Genomic DNA, 21,414 nt, shown 5'->3' with positions numbered 1-21,414 from the left:
GTGTGAGTCCGGCACCCGGTTTCTACAGAAGCAGTACTCATACTGCTGCTTCCAGGAGCCCAGCTTTTCTAGCAGCCAGTGATGTATCAACCACTCGCTAGGCGTTGGTCAGGAACCCATGCTCTACAGATGCAATACTCACACCTTGTGCTTCCAAGATTCACAGATCTTCTGGCACTAACTTGAATTGCCTCCTGCTTGTTAGGTATGAGTACGAAACCCTGTTTCTTCAGCTATAGCACCCACACCCCTGGTTTCGGGATTCCCGGAGTATCTAGCACTTATAGAGCTATCAGCTCCCTGGTTGGCAGTTATCTGGAACTCTGCTTCTGCAAAAACAGTGCTCAGATCTCTGCGTCCAGGATCCCGGCTCTCCTGGCGTTAGCGTGAATTATCAGCTGCTCGCGAGGGGCACTCAGGACGGAATCTCCGCACCGAGAACTCAAGTGCGGAGATGCTGCCCCGAAAGCGGGGAATCCGCCCCCCGTAACATTACTAAACGTAAGTACCTTTGTGAATCGGGCCCCAGGTTTGGGGCAGGAACTCTGTTTCTGCAAAAACAATATTCAGAGCCCCTACTGTCATAGTAGCGGTTCTCCTAGTGCTTACGGATGGGAGGGCAGGTGGACGATGCATGGATGAGGGCGGGAGGTACTGATGGACAGGCAAACGAATGGATCAATGAATGACTAAGCAAACAAACGAACGAGTGAGTCGCTATTTGTCAACAAGAAGTGGTCGTTCTCGAGCCTCCATTAACAACGAGAAATATAGTACGGAACCAGCCCGACCCTGGACTGTGAGCTATGAAAGGACCATGCACACGCATATTTACCAAAAATAATGAAATGTAAAATTAATGTTGAAGGAAAGTAAACAAAGAAAATTAAATGGGGGTGTTAAGCAAGTGGTGACTGGCGCGTCGGAGAAGGCGGAATAAAGGACGCGGAAAAAACGGGGGTTGAATGAAAGAACTGGAAGGAATTGGAAACCACGCAACGAAAAGCAAAATAAGGAATAAAGAAAAAAAAAACATACGTGCTTAAGAGACAAAATATCGGTGTTCACGTGAATAAACCTTTCTAAACTCTACCTGTCTGCCTGCTGATCACAGGAGAGCCCCCTGCCCAGGGAATGCAGATGGCACCGCCGACGCACGCACAGGTGTCTCAGTCACACGTGCCACTGAGAATCTGTCAGGCGCCCAGAAGTGTGTGAAGGGTGGCATGAAGCGTAGTGCACAACACGTGCCGTACAAAAATACATAAGCACAACTCACAAAGCCTAAACGTGTCTCCGTACGCACCGGGAGGACACACAATTTGTATACAGCGTGGACTGAAACAAAGTGCAAGTGACAACGTGCGCCTTGAGGCAAAACACAAACTGTAAATAGAGTTTCTAACCTTATGTTCAGATGCGCACAAAGGCCAAGGGCAGCAAGAATGCAACTAGACTCAAAGCATACATACGATTTTAAAAAGTGTCATTGTACATATATCTACAAAGCACACACTTTATATGAGTTCAGAAAAAAAGTGCGCGTGTCCAGAGAAACAGAAAGCATAAAGAATATTAGATGCTGCCTCATTGCTAAAGTGTTTGGTAATTAAAACAAGAAATGTGAAGATTCCAAAAAACGTAGGCGTGCTCAATGAAGAGTCAAAACTCAACGTGTTAAACTAATAACAAAAATATGCCAAATGTGTCCAAAAAAAGGCAAGAACACGAAGCTCAAGGAAGAAGGGAAAAAACGCGCGACCCTGCAATTGAAATAAAAGACAAACGCGAAAGACAAGGTTGAAATAAATGCAAAAACTGGAACGGGGCTAAAAACTGTCAGTAAAAAGTTAAGACCACAAAGGCTGTCAGTTTACACGTGCACTATGGAGGGTTTATTTTGAAAGCTGTGGCCGGTCTTGGAACTCACCCTTCATGCCGGTCTCGTGCAGCAGGGGATGCCCCTCTTGGGTACCTGGCGGGCAGACGCCGTCCCTCCGACGCCCTCTGCCGAGGCTGCAGAGCAGGCTGCGCGTCTGGGGGAAGACGGGCTGCACGGGGAGCCTCCTCTGCCTCTCCTCCCGCCTCCTCCGCCTCCAGAGCCGCTTCCCTGGTCCTCAGTCCCCGGACTGCTCCTCGTGTCCGCGCTGCTGAGAGGCTCAGCTGTCCCGGGGCTGGAGGCTGCAGCTACCCTCCCGTGGAGCCACCGTCCCGCGCTCCTGAGGGCTCTGCGCCGCGGTGCGCATCTATCGGCGCTCCCCCGGGCCCCTTCTTTTCACTCCATGCCCCAGACGCGCACGAGGGAAGGCAGAGGGTGTCCTGCGTGAAACGAGTCAAAGCCACAACTCCGAAGCCCCTCTCAGCACGCTCCTCCCCGCTCTGCACTGAGAAACATTTCATGTATGTGCTCAGTGTGCGCGTGCAGAAGTGACAAGCAGCCGCCCTTAGAGATGCGCGTGATGCACATTCCGGGGCGCACGGGCCTTTCCGCTACCAGCTCCCGGGCTCTGAGACTGGAGGTACATTGGAGCTGATGGTCTGTGACAGCGCCACCTTGCACCCCGAAGCACCCACCTTTGCAAGTTTCGATGTGTGCCAATCCATGGTGTACTAAAGACAGTTGCATGTGTTCATGAGCCTCAAAGGACACCTTGCCTGGCGGTTTGACCTTGGCTTGTGCACACTGCACACCTGCATAAAAGACCACACGTCTGCGCCTGATTGGTCGCTCTCTTAAGTACATGAAGTCGAGGTTTCGTTACTCATCCTTTCTGGAAGTTGACATTTGTCCTTCGATCATTGGTCATCTTTGTCTTAAACTAATCATGAATTTGAAAGTTATCATTCTTGCCTCACTTTACTACGTGTTGTAAGAACCATCACCCCGAACAAGTGTAACCACTTCACTAGTTCCATGCACGACTGAAGCCTCGTAAAATGCTTTCACACCGTGTGCAGCTTTTTGATTGGACCAAATAAATACAAAAAATACAGATAGATGCCCACTTCACCCCTTTATAGTTGAACTTTCCCCAATCTTCAGCTCTTTAGATCCAGTGTCCCCCGCCGCCTTAAGACCACCCGTTCGTAATCCTTTCCCCAGGGCTTCCTATTTAAATCCAGACCTTGACTTCCTCTAGTATATTTAAACATGAACGTGACACAATTGTCACAATTTTAAGCACGTGTGTACCTCTATATTTAACCCAGTCACACTTTCAAAATAAAAATGTACCCATTTCCTACTGCTTTAAATTTAAACTTTACTCTCCTTCGCACTCCTTCAAAAACTTTCAGCACCCACTCACTCCTTTGAATATAATATTTACCCGCTTCATCATAACTTTATTTCAAAACTTTAACAACCCTACTTCTAAAGTAGAACGTCTCCCAATCCATTAGGCCTTTAAACCTAAATGTTGTCTCATCTCAGCCTTTTTTTAAATGCCGTCCTTTTCTTTTCCCCAACTTTTCAAACAAGATATACAATGCCCCTTCCTGGAAAACTATCTTTACTCCATTTCTTCAAACTTGACAACCTCCTCATCACGTAATCCTTTACTTTAACACCGTCGCAGTATGCACCTTTTCTTTGTTTGCAAGTTTTCTCATTCTTTAACTTGAAATCTATCCCCTCACTTCTTTAAACGTTACCTCCACTCTCTCATCTTTTAGATCCTGAACCCGAATCCATTCTCTCATGTCTTTAAATCTGAATTTAATCGCTTCCCTCATTTCGTACAATATGAACTTTGTTAAGCCTCCCTTATCTCTTTCACTCTTAACAGTTGCTTGGCCCTCCTCTGTTAAAACCTAGTTTTTACTTCCTATCTGACCCTAATACAACTTAATTCGCCACATTTGTACCCGCTCTGAACATGACCATACCCCTTCCCTCTTATAGGCTGAACAGGATTACCCTAATCACCTCTTAAATCTAAATTTTGCCCCCTTCCTCACCTCAGCCCCAAATATTACGCCTACTTTCCTTTGCCAAAACATTAATCTGTCACTGAACTATTTATATCAGAACTTTCTACTCCAAATCCTTTAATAGTGAAAAGTACTCTCATTAAACTTCAACTTGATCCTGTTTTAATATGCTTTAAGCTGATTTTAACACCTCCCTAACTTCTTAGGAGCTGAATTTTACCCACTCCGGTCGTTTTTCAAATGTCAAAGGTACCCTAATCAAACATCTTACATTTTGACCTTTTACACTCCCTTGCCTCTTCAAATGTGAAACTTCTCCTGTCCTTTGTTTCTTTAAAGCTAATCTAATAAAATTCCTAATGTACCCTTTTCTGGACAGTTTAGCATGTACATTCTACTTACCATTTACCATGAATTCTGAAACCAAAACTTTACACCCCCTTGCCTCTTGAACGTGAACTTTAACTCCTACTCTGTTTCAAACCTGACCTTTCCACTATGCCTTATCTCTCTGTTGTTCTTAACTCTTCCCCCCTCGCACCACCGCCTGATAACAATTGACTGGATCCCCGCTTCTATGGACTTTACTACTCATACTTAGAAATTTATCAATGTTCTTTAAACCTGAACTTTACCCTCTCTTGACTTTTCAAGTTGTACTTTAACCCCTAACCTGTGTCAACCTGTATGTTATTACCTTCACATCTCTTGAGGTTTGAACATTTTCACTTAACATATCTAAACTTTAATTTCATCCTTATTTTCTTTTGCCTCCAAATATGTCAGGCTTGAAGATGTGTTCTCTTCTTCACGTCTGAATATTCACCCTTCCCTGACCTATTACAAGGTGACATTTTTATTTCATGACCTCCATAAAGGTGAGATTTACTTCACTATGTAAACTAGAACTTTATCCCCTCCCTCACCTCCTTACAGCAGAAACCTAATCTCACCTGTGCCTTTTACACCAATTGCTACCCTTTGAGGTACAAGATTCTGCACCTTATCACCTCCCTTATCACCCCTCGTCAACAACGTTTACTATTCCCTCAGTTCTATTGCCTGTAACTTCACCCCTTTCTTCATCCACTGAAATAGGATCATAATCTCTCTTATCCTTACCAGCTACAGAATTGACCACCTTTCACACCTCTTCATCCTTAAGCCTTACCCAGTTCTTCATAACAAGAGCATATTATGGGTCCTCGTTATGTGGTGCCTTGTAATTGATGGGACATTTATTGCACCTAATAAAATTTGATTCCACTTAGCACACCAAACTCTGCTTGTTCCAGTAAATATTGGATATTTCCCCCTGATAAACACAGGCAGGTTAGTGCTGCTGATATTCATCACAAAATTCATAATTACAAGATGCCCCATTAAAATGTTGGGTTGTTGTGGTGGCCTAAGATGGTGCATAGCCCCATTGACTCCACACCCCTAAATGTATATCTTCTTCCCTGTCCTTCTTTTTTTCTGAAACACTAGTGTTGGCTTAGTGGCTTTAACTACTTTCATGCATTTCAGGGACGGTAGGCCTGGCTTTGATACCTGAAATTGAGCACTGAATGTGTCCTCCATGTACCTGAAAATCCATTCTATTCATTTCAGTGAGAAGTGGATCCCCAACACTAAACTGTCCCATATGTTATCCATCTGAGGATGTGATGCCTGTAGCTAAAAGCCTACCTCGCTAAGAGCAATCATTTCATAAATATTTGCTGCCAACAATGATCAGTTTCAAACAGTGGCTAATGCTCTGAGACTAGCTTTGAAAAGCTTTGATGCACTGTACATTGAGTATGCAGAGAAAGCCAATATTCCAGGTACAATCGGGGGTTGAATTACTTTGGCTTCCTATTTTTCGTACTTGTTAAAGCTGTTTTTAAACAGTTAAGATTGCCTGTTTCGAAGAAATAAGGAAGTCATTTATTGTATGATTAATTAAAATAATTATAAATTCATTGTGTCACAGCAAAATGAACCACGAGAAAAAAGACAAAGTGCATAGTGACAATAAATGAACAAGACATTTTGAAATAAAACAATACCAATTATACAATCCTACTTTTTTGGATTAAAATACACAACATATTGTGGTTGTAATGATCCACAGCAGGGAAATTGCCAAGTAGTCATTCTGTCATGCTGTGGTCTTTTTATCTTTATGGAACAGTTATCACTCCGGCCTCATCGTTACACCTAAATAAATTGCCTGATTTAAGATGTTACTATTTAAAACGGTTTAAAACAAATTTAAATTGATTTAAATGAGTATATTGTTAAACATTACCCAATTTTAAACAGTTTTGAAACCGTTTCACAGTGTTTCTATCTAGAACTGTACAGTTATGTGTTTAACTCTGAATAGTTGCATAAATGTTATCCATTGAAATTAAAGTTGGTATTTGAATAATTTTAATGCCTAAAAAGGCCCAATATCAACATTTTTGGTAAGCAGGGAGAAGTACAACAAAAACTGAACTAAGAGGTGGAAGTCATAACTACCTAGTGACCCCACGTCATGAGTGATGCCTTAAGCCGGTCATGGCTTTTCAGGCTACAATACTTTGCATGCTGGGAATTGTGGGTCCATACTTACAATGTTAAAAGCAAAACTACAAGTCCAAGACTGTAATTTGCTAGTGGTTAGATATTCGACCTGTCTGCAGGTGTCACGTCAGAGGTGGCCTTTTGGTAGCATCGTTGGATCATGTTATGAGTCTCTATGTAGTGGTTTTCTGCATGGCCTCCCAGCACCCTTGGAAGCCCGAGGTGTCCTGCCCTTTTAGCTGTAGGCAGCCATTAGAACAACTGCAATAAAAGTTAAGACGAGGGCTAAAAGTGGTGTGGTGGGAAGTAAGAATGCTTGAAGAGTCCCATGCGTTGTAAAGTGTAGTGATAACAGGAATCATATGAATAAGTTTTGTCTGGAGCCAGCTTCGTTTCCAAGTCATTTCAATTGATTGTTCAGGCTGTCTTCTCGTCATAGTTCAGGCGACCTAGGAGCTGGCCAGGTGGAAATCCCCAGCTGGCCAATTGTACGTGCTTCTTGTTGGATTGTGCTGGGAGAATATGGCCTTTTGACATATCATTAACTATTATGGAGAAGATCCCAGTTGTATCTTGGAACTGGATCTTGGTGTCTACTGTTTTTGATTTGCATTTTTACCCACTAAAACTCCCTTTACTTTGACTGCTTGGACTTTATGGCCCAGTGTAAAAAAGCAATATTCTGTAACTGTTTTCTTAAAGAATCCATTTACAATTGCCCAACAGGCATTTCCATCAGGGCAGATGAATGACAAACATAAGTCGGCCTCCTTGTGGTATTTATGTGATAGTTACGTTTTTGAAGTTTTTGTCTTTATTTACAGATTTTGTTTGGTTGGTTTTATTCGTTTCTATCTATATTTGATTATTGGTCTATGATCAATTTACTTTGCAACTAGTATATTTGCACATGTATTTAACCAATAAATGTACACTCATACTTGGATCCATGTAAGGCTTTAGTGATATAATAAGCCATATTCACGATACGCCTACGTGCAAACACTAGCCTTGTGCACAAACACGTGTACACTTCCATTTAACCTGCATCAGGAAACCTCAGCCCTGTATCTTTTCTAACTATCCAAACTGTAAGGCTGGCAGTCATGCTTCACAACAAAGAGGGATACTCAAAAGTAAGGCCTAGAGTCCCTTCTCTTTTTCAAAATAAATACGGACTGGGTATAACATCGATGTTTGTATACGTTTATGTGAAAAAAAAATCAGTAAAACCAGAATACTGGGTGCTATAAATATGTGTGAATATTTAAAAACGTTACACCTACCCTGTAGTTTTAAACATTGCCGTTAGACCTTAGAAATATATCCCTGCGCCCAGCGAAGGGCGGCTAACTTGCTGTGCCCCCCGCCAGGAAGTAGTGTGACACTACCGCCGCGCAGGTATTTCTTTCTATCGCTCTCTGCACGTGTGTTCAAATGACGCGCCATTCCTTCACAATTCTACAGCTCGCACGGTCTCCCCTAAAAGCAGCTCCTTCTAGCTGAGCAGGTGCAAGACTGCCACCTGGTGCCGAGAGGAAGCTATGCAGGACCGTGCTGCTGCTCTTGACGAGAGTTCCACCCGCTAGGCCTGTATTTTCAAGGATTCCGAGACCACTACCTAGATGAAACGACATCGCAGCCTCCCCAAAGAATAAATGCTTGCCAATAAGGAAGCACGACTAGTTATCTGAAAATGTCAGATAAAAATAAAATTTTAAACTCCATTTTCACCAGTTATATTTAACTGGAGTAATTATAACTTGCCATGCAGTGATGTTGTTAATGATGTCATTTCAGAAGAAATCAGTGATGTTATCAATGATAGAACATGTCATGAGTGATGTAATACTTTAAGCAGTGCATGGCAAGTGCACACGGTCTAGTTTCTTCAGTTAACTATATCCTGAGAATTTCAGATGGGATTTTGATTTTAAAATGGTATTTTATAACATGTTTTCACTGCCACTGCAACCTTTGTGTTTTTCAGTGAATTTCTAATTTTTTTTTAATGACAAATAATGTATTACAATGCCTATCGTCATTTTAACTTTTGTTTTTTCTACAGTTTTTTTAACATGAAGTAAGATTTTATTACATCTAACTACCCCAAACCCCAGTAGCAAACACCCATAGGTGACCAACCTCTGCCACATATGGCGTTTGCCGTGTGCAGTGGTGAGTTGGGTGCAGGGGCTGGCCACCCCCATGTCCTCCTCTCCCCTCCCCACAGGCAGCCAAAGCCCTTATTGCTGGCCAACTTCCCATGGACACTCACCTAACTTTTTTGTTGTTTTTTAGGTCCATTATTAATCTTGCAGTAATTTTGCGGTACTCCAGTGAATTTTCTCTGGGTGGTGGGTTGCATGAGTCACAGCAACGTGAAAAAAACTTCTGCATGACATATCAGTGGTTAATCCATAAATGAGAAGCTATTAACTTAACATCCTATTAAATAAGGCATTTAACAGGTGCATCTCTCACTTAGAAGGCACAAACTGTTAGGACAAGAAAATGCCAAGTTTCTGAAAGTGGCATTTTCAGAATTGTGAGGTAAAGTCCAACTTCACCATTAAAGAGGATTTTAAATTACAAATTCATTTGAGTGTAGCTAACATATTTCTATATGCTTTCAATCAAAATTATCACTTATTAAATGTAGTAAAGTAACCAAGTGTTAGTAAATGGGAGAACTAGGCCTTGCAACAGTGGGAACTGACTTACATGTCTAATTGAAGCACATGTCCTAACTATTAACTACGATGCACTGGGGCGGCTCCTCCATAAGGGCAGAGGAGCATCGTCCACCCTGCCAGCAGCAACAGCTGCAAACCTTTTCCAGAAAAATGATAATAAACTTTGCTTATTATCTGTTTGGGGAAAAGGGGTGGGGCTACGAGGGTGGCGAGCAATGAGGGGGAGTGCTCAACACTCCCCCTCAGAGCGCATGTATGATTGGCCGGCCGTCTCGGGCCGGCCAAACACACATGCACACAGGGCTCTCTCGAGCCCAGCAACCTTGTTGCTGGGCTGGAGAGAGTCTGCACAGGCTCCCAGTCTGCCTGGGAGCGCCCTGGTTGGGCTCTCCCAGCCAACCCTGACGCTGCTCAGGTCAGCGTCAGGATTGGCGCAGGGCAGGCTGAGAGCGAAGAGGAGAGGAGCAGCGCAGTCATGATGGCGGCAGCAGTACAGGTGTTTTTTATTTTTATTTAATCCCTCCCTCCCCTCCCCCTGTCACTTCCCCCCTGGCCTCCCCCCATGCACCACCCCGCCCTTTCAGATTTGCACGAGCCGCGACTGGGATGCACCCTGCCCTATGAGCCTTTCTGGTCTACCTTAGGGCTGACGTATAAGTATTGAAAATGACAGTTTAGGCCCGGCAAAAGGTCTATTTTGCTAAGTCAAAATTGTAGTTCAAAACTGCACTACAGGTTGCAGCAGCAGGCCCAAGACATGTTTTAAAATACTACTTTAGTGGGAGGCACAATGAGTGCTGCAGCCCACTAGTACCATTTAATTTATAGGCATGGGGAACATGTAGTACCATTTATTAAAAGTAAATTAAATGTGTCTATTAGGTGTAGTCCAATTTCACCATGTTTGAAGGAGAGAGCACAAGCACTTTAGCATTGGTTAGCAGTGTTAAAGTGCACAGAATCTTAAAGCCAACATAAACAAATTCCTCAGAACAGGAGGAATGAAGGCAAACGTTTGGGTAATACCATGTCAAAGTCATCATGTTTCTTATCCTCACATCACAGTATATTATTCACCTGTAAATATCTGTGCAAAGGCTGACATTAAAGAAATGTAATGCTATAGACAACTTCTATATACATTGGAGATTTAGAAGGTGCATATATTTATTTTTGAAAAGTTGAGTGAGGACATCATTGTTCATACATTGTTGAAGACTATATAATGTGTAAGTGACTTGCTTACAAACGGTCATGTCACAGTATAATTGGAAGAGTTGTTCTAATGATATACACCAGCCTACTAATTTCCAGAATATGTGTAAGGTATTTTTAGAAAGTACGGAGGTTGTGAATAGGTCCTGGTTGTGCATGACTTGTCAGTGGCTAATGCATCAGCCAATCTCGTTTGAGCTATTTAACAGGTGCATCTAATTAAGGTAAATAATGTCCAAACACTCTTTTGAACGGTTGTTAGACTTGTCAGTTTTGGATTGGTCTTCCCCCAAACGTTTTGCTTACTCCTCCATATTTGTCTGATCTTGTTTTTGTTGGCCTTAGAATTCTGTGCACTTTACCACTGCTAACCTGTGACAAAGTGTGTGTGCTCACTCCTTTAAATATAGTAATAATGGCTTGTCCCCAACCAGCATATTTAATTTACTTTTAAATCCCTAGTAAAGTGGTGCTACATGAACCTAGAGCCTCCCATCAGAGGTCAGTGATGTTACACGTTGGGCTCCAGGGTCTCGAGGAACTGCGTTGAATCAGGAAATATTTCAAGTAATTAGTTGATCATCTTTCTGGGCTGTGACATTGGTACCCTTTACAGAGACACTACACAAGGGCATCGTTAATACAGGGTGCAAAACTTCCAGTCAGATGTCCATCCTTGAGCAGTACTCTCTTTCCTCGATCCAGTATTTGATGGGACGCTGATCTGCGCCTTGAGGTTTCATGGTTACTTTTCTCCAGTGGCAGCCACTAAGTAGAGCATGGAGTGGGGCAGGGAGCCACACAAACACTCACTCTCTCTCTCACCCATGCATTCTCATGAGCACACACACACACCCATTCACATCACACACTCACATATACACACATTAATACATACACGCACACATGTACTAAACTTTAAATAAAAACATAACACTTACCTTCTGCAGTGTCTCTGGAGGGAAGCCTAGGTTGTTCCAGAAGGGTTGGAACTGTTGCCTCCTACATTCTGAAGCCCACATAGAAAACACCTCCTCGATTGTTTCTGTTCAGGAAGGTGCCTCGTCCTGCACAAAAACAATCCTGCCGACAACAAAGGCACCTTTCCACCATGGTGCAAAGGTGCCTGCTTTGGTGCTTGGCTGCTGAAACGGCACCAGTGCAGGAGGAAGTGACAGGAATGCACCGTATTCCCAAAAATATGGTGCATTCATTTCCTTTCACTTTGGCATAGCACAGGGCAGCAAGGTGACTTGCTTCGCTATCCTACCCCAAATCCCGGTAGAAGAGTTTCTGTCTGGCTGACCTTTCGTCAGTCTGACAGGCCCCTTTTATGTTGGTAAAAAAAGTAGGGGGGAGGGGAAGGCCCTCTGCCACTAAGGATGGGCTGCTGCTGTTTTTCTCCTTCTGTTGTTGGCTTGCATTCACATTAAGACTGTTTGGACACCACTGGGGTGCTGTGGGGATGACTTATTTCACCACTCTGCTGAACAGGGTGCACTGGGTAACAGAGTTTCGGCTGTTGATGTAGACTCATAAAAAGCTATAAAGAGCAAACTGGGTCTTCTTGGTCTTACCTGAACGGCAATACCTTGTTTAGGGTTCTCTTGAAGCGCTCAACGTCCTCATTCACCTGAAGCCATCGAGGTGTGATTTTGTAGTGTTGAATCTTCAGTCCAAGCAGGTAGAGTTCAAACTCTTGCCCTTGGGAATAGGGCCTATTGCCCATCCATATCTGAGACAGCAAGCCAAATTTTGCAAGCATGTTTTTCAAATTTGGGCTTGATATGCTCGAATGTTGGAGAACCTAAAACTTCACCACCAGAAATCAGGAATAGGTATCCATAACAACTAGTGTATGCCTGCCATCAGGAAAACTCATAAAGTTGGTGCTTTAGTTGGTCCGCAGAGATGCAATGGGTTCTGAGGTAATTACAGGAGCAGGATGTCCCATTTAGCTATTCAATAGACAAGCATGACACCCTTGAATTAGGGCTTCCTCTTTCCAGTCCATCCCTGGTAACTACAATGTTACCTGTAGGTGCAACTTAATTTTAGCAATACCTTTGTGTCCCTGGTGGGCAAGGACAGCAATAGTTTCTGTCACGGTCAGGACAATGTGTGTTGGCCCCAAAGGATGGGTCCTTCTTTTGTGGTACTTACGTCTCACCTGGCTTGCCACAGTTTTTCATGGTTTCTCTGGACATCTCATCGTATTTTCGCAACTGGCTCAGGAATGTCTTCCATTTCTTTAATTGAAGTGCTTCTATTACCCACTGCATGTATTTGTCTTTACCTGTTTCCATGGCAAAGTCAACAAGCTTCAGTGCTTGAGAGCATACTGCCTACATGACCTGTCTCGTATACTCGTCAGTGTGCTCTGTTAAGTCGCTGCTGCCGTGGTACTGCCTTTGGGGAGTCTTGATAGAAAGTGTGCGGGATTATGAGCCGCAGGTCTATGCGTGTCATCAAACTAGTGTTGTTGCAGGTGCACCACTGATTCCTCAATCCTTGGCACCTGGTGCTGAGATGTGCCTTGGAACAGATTGATGAGAGGCTTGTGATCTGTGAAGACTTTAAAATATCTTCCGTAGAGGCAAAAATGGAAATGGGCACACACATTTAATTGCCAGTGCTCATTTTCCAAATCGAGAAGTGCCCAGCTTGTGAACGCTACTGGGTTCTACTTGTCAAGGCTTTGTTCTTGTACAACGATTGCACCTAGTCTTGCAGGGCTAACATATGCTATCAGTTTAGTATTATGTCAAGGGTCAAAGTTAGTGATATTGTTGTTGTGGAGTAAGGCATCTTTGACTTTTTGGAATGCCCAGCCTTGGAGCTCACCTAATCCCATGTGACATGGGCTTTTGTGATGGTCCTCAGGGGTTGAGTCAGTGTTGCAAATTTGGGGAATAAATTGTCCAGAATAATTTGCCATCCCAGGAAAACTCCTATTCTCTGTTGCAGAACTCAGTGCTGGAGTATTTTGGACTTCATGGATTTCTTGGGATCGAGTCAAATACCATTATTCGAAAATATGTATCCAAAGAACTCCACCTAGTTCTCAACTTACACTTGTCTCGGTGTAAAGTGAGGCCATACTCCAAGAGTCTCTGCAGGCTTGCTTGTCCATGCTGGTGGTGTTCTGTGGCAATCCTAGAAAATATGAGTATGTTGCCAATTATATTTGCCACCCTATCTAGACCAGAAAGTGTTTATCTTACCACATTCTGGAACACTTCTGCTACGGAAGAGATCCCAAAGTTGAGTCATCTTTAATGTCTCATATTTTCTGAGTAGAGAATGTGGTTATATACTGGTTATCTGGGTTGAGGAGCAGCTGGTGGTTCCGGCATGTAAGTCAACCTTGGAAAACCACCGTACTCCTGTAAGATCAATAAAGATGTCACCCATCGTGGGTGTAAGAGGCTGCTCTTGTTTGATGGCTCAGTTGGACAGCCTCACGTCAATACCTATCCTAACCTATCCACACTGTTTAGATTTGGGAGCGATTACTATGAAGGTCACCAACGAGGTCGGCCCAGACACCTTTTTTATGACATTCAGTGATTCCAGGAACTACAATTAATTTTCCACAAGGGGCTGCTGGTGGAATGGCACCTGCCGGTGTTGCAGGGTGTCCTTGAGGCACCCTAGGCCATTGAAGAAATGTTTGAAGTCTTTTAGTAGCAGTTCAGTTTGGCAGTCGTGGACTTGGTGGGCAACAAGATTAGTTCTAGCTACTCTACAGTAGTGTGTTGTAGCTCAGCAGGGTGTTCATGGTTACATCAAATGTTGCTCTTGTTTCTGTGGCCAAGTGGTGCACTGTTTCTGAAAATGTTCCTACTAGGGGCAGCAACATTTGTCCTCTGTATGTGTAGATTTTTGTTTTCATCAGGCCTAACCTGGGGCAAGCTGAAAGTGGCTGAAATGTCCATGACATTTACCGACACCCAGTGTCAATGAGAGCTGAGATGCGCATGCCACAATTTATACTTCACAGATCGGGGCAGGCGCATGTTAATGGGTTTGCACGTCTGTGTGTGCTGTTGTGGTAGCTGCCTCCAGGGAAAGTGACTCAACATACGGTGGCACTGGTGCGCTGCTGGTGCATGTACCGCTTAGTCTTCAGTGAAGCCACGCTGTCACTGGCTTATTGAGGTTTGTTTGCGACAATGCTATACACTGGCCCAGAGCATGACTGAGCTACAGCTCCTGCTAGCAGGTGAACCTTGCCCTTATCAAATCTCACACTTAGTGCAGGTATCACAGCAGGTCCCCCAACCCTTGTTGAATTTCATACAGGTGGAAAGCCAGAGCTCCTCTCCCTGAACTAGTTTCTGGATTTGCTGTAAATGTGGGAGCGGGTGGAGTTGAGCATGCACAGACTGACACTCCCAATGTAGAGTTGGCTGAACTCGAGGATGGACACTAGAGTTCTACGGTTAAGGACTACATGCACAGCTGGCTGCGGTATGGACCCACGCCATGAGCAGTGCAGGGCCTTTATTTATTTTGCTGAGTGGCTCACTACGGGGGCAAGTGACAGCAGAGGCGTACCTGTAATGCAAGCAAGCATAGCAGTACATGATCTCTAATGCAACCAAGTAAAATGGCCCCCTATTGCCTCACTTGGTTCAAAACAGCAGAAGTAATTGGGGTGCAATGTGCCTTTCATGCCCTTGCTCATGGTACCACAGCAAATACTCACTAACAATACCTATGCTGCTGAGCGGGAGGTTAATCTCCTCGGTCAACTTTGACTTCTAAGGGAGACAGTGAAATTCCAGTGTCTGAAGTGATCAACCTCGGCACCCAAATCTCAGTGGTCTGCTGCCTTGTAAAATTTGTTACCACCTTAGATCCCACAGTCATTACAGTGTGGTCATCTAGCGCCCTATTGCACCTAGCGATCTACTCACGAGAAAGGTGGGTGGTGTATTGAGAAAGCGCACTGCAGCATCCAAGCTTAGTGCTGACTGTCATTAAATACTCCTGGGCACAGACTGCCTTGAGACCCCAGGGGTATGTCATGCCGAGTGCTAGCTCCCTGACCCTAAGTTGTAAGAATGACAGCACAGCATGCCCTGCGGTACTCTGCTTTCCTCGTTTACCAAACAACTATAGTGTCCTTACCTACCTAAAATCTGTGGGTGGCATTTCAGCTTCTGAAGGAGTAGCGAAAAGGGAATTAAAATGCCCAGAAAGTGTGTGTATAGCAAGAAAGATTTCTTGTCGACCATTTCAGTTCTTGTGCATCCGAGCACTATATATATATATGTATGTATATATATATATATACACACACACACACACACACACACACACACACACATATGTATACATACACACACATACACATACACATATAGGTGGCCCTGGTGATTTTATCTGTGGCCCAGGGTCCCTCCTCAAAATAAAATATACTTCTAGAGATGCCAATGGACAATATTAAGGCCACTTCAAAAAAATGAATGACAAGTGTGCGCTTTAGAGGACATTATGATTATACCCAGAGAGAGAGAGATAATGCCTGCAGCTCAGTCTTGTATCTCATGACCTTTTGCTAGACCCACAAGGACAGAAGAATCTACATCTTGCCAAGTAGGGCCTGCTTGCCTTGTGGAACTTCTCTCCAGAGGCTGTGCAGAAGATCTTGGAGACAGGCAATTGTGTACATCTGGATGAAAACCATTAGAACAGGTGTGGCTAAATATTTCTCCTAAATAGATTAAACATTTTAGATCCAAGAAAAAAGATGCATAGCTTTTTACAGAGGACGGGACTTTGAAAAAAATAATCTCTGGAGGTTTGGGATAGTTTTCTAAACCTTCCCGAAAAAGATACAGCCTTATTAGCCTCATTGTAGCAGTTTACTCTGGCTCAGAACGTTTGATCCAGGACTGGCTGAGAACACGGGCAGAACTTGTGAAGATTTATAACTTATGAAGGTTTTCCCATCAGCACAGCTGTGTCGTGAACACATGATGCAGCAATTTGGAGCAACACTCTTGGAACATTTGGGGTGTGACTGGTCTTTGTGATTCAGACCGGTTTTGGATTGTGTGCAGCCCGTGTTTCGGTGCCATTGGTGCTCTTTTGAACATGCACTGGAAGTTTGTCTTTCACAACAACGCCCCTCGGTGGTTGATGCTGACCTGTTGATGTTCTCGTTGAGGGATCATTACCAGACATGTGCACTGCGGTTGTGTTTGCTGAGAGAGGCTGATTACGAGCTACCCTTCCTGGAGGAAGTTGATATTGACTTGTTCATTGGCACTGCACAGGATGCTGCCTTGGTTGATACTGGGGCTATGGAACACACCTGCTCCCTAATGGTTTTTGGCGCGGATTTACCGGTTTTGTCATTTGCCGAAGTGGATGATCTCCTGCGTTCCATGACTAGTGCTTAATTCGTAACAGTTTTAAATTTACATTTTTTTCTTATACTTTGGCACTAAGCCGCATGCTCACTTATAAATTGTCAAGTAATATGCTTTTGTGAACTCTTAACTTGTCAAAATTAAGTAGGGTTTTAAATATATTTTAGGTTAGGGTATTTTAGCTTTGGCTTGAACCACTTTCTACCGACAAGGGGAGGGTGTTGTGTAGCCATTTTAAGTATAGCTCCATGCACGTTAGTTTAACATACTAGGCCGCTGTGCACTTTGCCCTAGATATATTTTATTCAGCTTCGCACTGTTATTTTACAATAACCAGTTTTTACGGTCTTGTTCTTATTTCTTCTATCACACTGTTTAGCTTCGTTCAGCACTGTGTTCTCAAACAATGCATTCTTGATCGCCCTGTGCTTCAGTCAAGGCTACCGTCTGGTACATTGCCGGTAAACGTGGTAGAAGTTTAGTCTCCAACATTCATAGAAAATACACATGCTTACGTAGGGACATTTTCTTAGAACATTTGCTGTGTTAGCTATAAAAACACTTACTAGTCCTAGTACACGTCAAGAGGGAGATTCCAGCCAGGGAACCACAACTGTATGCTGAATGCCTCGTTGCAGATGCTGGAGCAGATAACCGACCTTTGCTCAGGTATGAGGGTTGATGTCCTCCCGGGGGAACCTGAAAGGCAGGCTTAGAGCTTAACATGCTGTGCTCGAAATATAACTTAGAGAGAGAATAATCTAGCGGCACTATGATAGCCTTATTCTTGTGCTTCACTCTCCTCATCACTATTTTAATATTACTGTGTTGTGTAGTCCTGGTTATTGCAGCTCACGCTTTGCTATCCAAAATGCAGTCGTTTTATTAAATCAATCTTTAAAACTTATACTGCCTTTATTGTCATTTATATATGAGACCAAACTGTGTATGAGAGAACCGGTTGTGACCTGAGTGACCACGACTTTCCTGAGAAGTACTGATATGTCATGCGCTTGGCTGCCCAATCGTCTCTTCCCTTTGGGAGAGATGAGGCACTGCTAGTTAGCCGGAGCAAAACCTGGAATTGGAGTGGCAAGCGTCATCCACCGTGGGTCAGACTCAGTCCCCCACATTGTGGACGATCTTGCTGCTCAAAATCCAGTAGTCTCATTAGGATAATGAGGGCCTACGCGACAGAACTATTTCCAAGCCTGAATGTACATTTTTGATTATGAAGAATCACGAACTTTTTCGACAATGTTCCATTGTGGCTTGGCAATGAAAACTGCCTAAGTCTCTGTCTACTTTGTTCCAGTAACATTAAATTTGACTTTCTCGATGTTTTGCATTAACTATCTTTTTGTTTTGCAAAAACTATTGATTGCTACGTACGACTTTCTTCATTTTTGTTTCATTTTTCTTAACTGATTTTTCTCTTTTTAAGTAATCTGCGTTGCAAATATTACGTTCTTTATTTCTTAACTGCACTGGTGTTTTGGTGGTGTTGCTGATGTACCACATGAATCTCTGTGAGGAACACCTTGCTGCTTGAGCCAAGCTAACGAGGGTGGGTGAGTATTCCTCACAGAAACTAGTTTACCTAAATAGGAGACGATTTGCACAGGTTTTGTAGGAGCTCAGTTACAGCTCAATCGTGGCCGGGGAAAGAGACTCACCTGGTTTATCTTGAGCGGCGCTGAATCAATTCACCAATTCAGTTCTGCTTCCACTCGCTCCTGAACCCTCAGATAGGTTTGCATGTAATTGAAAAGATGAAAGTAAACAGAGGGAATATCTCGAAATAGAATAATGAACTTGGGAAAGCTATCAACTGTATGACAAAGCAAGCTGGCTGGAGACTGAAACGTGACATATTCATAAAGAGCAGTGTGAGATAATATTTCCAAAGAAAGGGAAGAATTGTCCTCAAGTAGAAACTGGATACGCTAATACTAACTAACACGGAAAGGATGAAGTTAGAATCTAATTGCTAACAGAGGAAAGAGACGCGAGGGACAATTCTGCTTAGGAAACAGGAGTGGAATTGATCAACAGAGTTTGGGAAAGAAAGACTGAGTAATAAAGATAAACTAACTTGCTCATAAAACAAAGCAAAATCTAAGTTCTAGAATAGAACCACGAAGGACAGATGTGCAGGGCATGTACACGGAAAACTTTTAATGTTGTTAGTTTTAGAGAACCATTTCCAGAGAAAACATGTGTAATAGAAAAGAGGAGTAAACTGCTGTGACCACAACACCTGTGAGGTAGGCCTTCTCCGTCCCTTCTGTGCAGAGTTGTAATGAGTAGTAGGTGCATGCCAGGTAGGTGCAAACACTGGTCGTTCACCACTTCTGCAAGTCCGGTGAAGATCAATTTAGTCAACCAGAGTTGTGATAACTGTTACATAGCAAGTAAGTCCTGGATATCGGACATAGGTGTATTTAAGCCAGTTATGAAAATAGTTGCTCCAATAAGGACCAGGTCCTCCATTACAAGAGCCAGTTTCCAGGAGTTCTGTATCAGCATCTCTGAGTTCGCATGCCTCTTGCCAATGTGCTTCCTGAATTCTCTGTCTTCCAAACCTTCCAAAAAGACAAGACTGCAGGCTCTGACCGGCTTCCTTTGGACTTCTTTTACTAGTTGATTGAGGTCCTAAAGCTAAAGTTTAACCCAGTTTTCCAAGATTCAGCAGCGTCGAGAACATTTCTTCCGTCTACAATGGAAGCAACTATTGCGTTATTTCCTAAAGAGGGGCAAAATACTGCTTTTTGCGAGGCGCTGTAAGGAAAATAAAATTAGCTGATTGAATGTCTATGAAATCTTAATATTGTCATTGTTTTTCTGTGAAGTCATACTCCATTTTATATCAAATGCCATTTTGTACTGTTGTTTGTATGATTAATTAATTTCATTAAAATAAATATTGATTGATACACTTTGTGACTCATGTAGATTTATCTTGTGAATTACTGCTGATGGAAAAAGTCTGTATCAAAAGGCGTGGCTATACCGGTGGACGGGCTGCTGCCCAATCTCATATGAAATGAGACGAAGAGGCGATATTCTGCTAACGCAAGATGCGTACTTAACACCGTAGTTGACACATGAGAGGTGAAGGGTGTTGAGGTCCCAAGTTGTGTACCTGCATGTGAGGAAGACCCGCGGCAGGACTCAGGCAGAACCGCTTAATATATTGTACAAGCAAGCATCTCACCATTCTAAAGTGGCTTTCGTCTTCTCTTATTTACAACACAATTAGATCAGGACGACTCATTACTCTATGACTTTCAATGTTTAAGAGAGAAACTAAAAAGTTGTTCAACAGGCACACTTCTGTTCAAGCAGTAGATTCAGCGTTATGAAATCTAAAACAAGGAACCAAGCACTTAAGTCTTCTATGTCTTCTGAAGATAATTAGCCTGAGTGTAAAAGATCATTATTATTCTAATATGGGCTTAAGAATGACCTAAAGAACCTTTTAGCTCAAGTGGGAAACCCACCGGAGGACTATGCAGACTTCATTAACCTACTAGTCAACCATGGTCACTGATTGTAGGAAAGACAATCCGAAAGAAGAAAGACTGACAATAAGGTAATTGTTGCATGAGAAAAGAAAATGAAGGACATGAGACAAGTGATGAAAGTGAACTTATGCAAATGTGAAGTCTGAAAGGTCCACTTTTTAAAGAAGAACACAAACAAAAATGTACTCAGAAAATGTGCCTTTACTGTGGGAAAGGAGGGGACTTCCTCAAGGATTGCACAGCCAAACCTAACACAAAATTACCTAAAATAACAGCAGTGATCCAAAAAAGCAGTGATAAAAATGCCGGAGAACACCCCTATCTCAGGGTAGGTCATCACCTACAAAACTTGGTACTTAAGCTTCCCATTAGCTAGCCAATATACACAAAGTAAATTCATGAACTCATTTTCAAATACCTGTTACTTTGACTTTAACAACTGGGATAATATTATCATTACAAATCTCATTAGTCTCCAGGGCCAAGTGTAATTTCATGGCTCTTTCCTATGCCCATAGTTTAGGTTTTCCAATTGAAGGACTCCAAGAAGTAGTTTATTCCACTGATGAGAGTAGTTTGACATCTCGACTTGTTACAAAGAACACCTGTACACTAATTCTTACCATCTAAGAGTCTCATCAGAAACATCTATATTTTGATTTAATTAACACCCCACATTTTCAAGCCATTCTAGGATATCGCGGTTAGAGAAGCACAATTCCATAATACACTGGAACTAGTTACGTGATGCTAAATTCAAAATATTGACATTGTTGAGGGAAAGAAAGGAATGTCATATTTCCAATGCAATGTGCAGTCATTTAGACACCCAATCACTCTGTAGATAATACCCTAGAGCAGAACCAAGGCTACTCTGATGTATTTGATAAGGTAAAAGACGCCTTCTTCCCAATAGTTTGTTTGACTGTCAGATACAACTACAACCAGGAATCCAATTCCCATGCAATATAATCTATAACCACACAGAAAAATAAAATGTGTGTTTATAAGATTACTTGGATGAATTACTTGAAAATAGATTTAATCATCATTCAAAATTCCCAGTCCCTTAGCCTTTCTTATTTGTACCGAAGAAGGGAGGAG

At 42.9% G+C, this 21,414-nt stretch overlaps 1 protein-coding gene across 2 annotated transcripts in view; it reads right to left on the bottom strand.

Annotated features, from left to right (window-relative positions):
• GLIS1 (GLIS family zinc finger 1) overlaps positions 1 to 2,363 on the bottom strand; it is a 1,044,855-nt gene extending 1,042,492 nt beyond the window's left edge. For both annotated transcript variants that reach the window (XM_069232645.1, XM_069232646.1), the window contains exon 1: positions 1,931 to 2,363. The gene's annotated coding sequence lies outside the window, so the exon portion shown is untranslated. The remainder of the gene's footprint in view (positions 1 to 1,930) is intronic.
• Positions 2,364 to 21,414: the final 19,051 nt, after the last annotated feature.

The sequence above is a fragment of the Pleurodeles waltl genome, chromosome 4_2, assembly GCF_031143425.1.
Source record: "Pleurodeles waltl isolate 20211129_DDA chromosome 4_2, aPleWal1.hap1.20221129, whole genome shotgun sequence".
In the NCBI taxonomy this organism is placed as follows: Eukaryota; Metazoa; Chordata; class Amphibia; order Caudata; family Salamandridae; genus Pleurodeles; species Pleurodeles waltl.
This window is presented reverse-complemented; position numbering and strand designations above follow the sequence as displayed.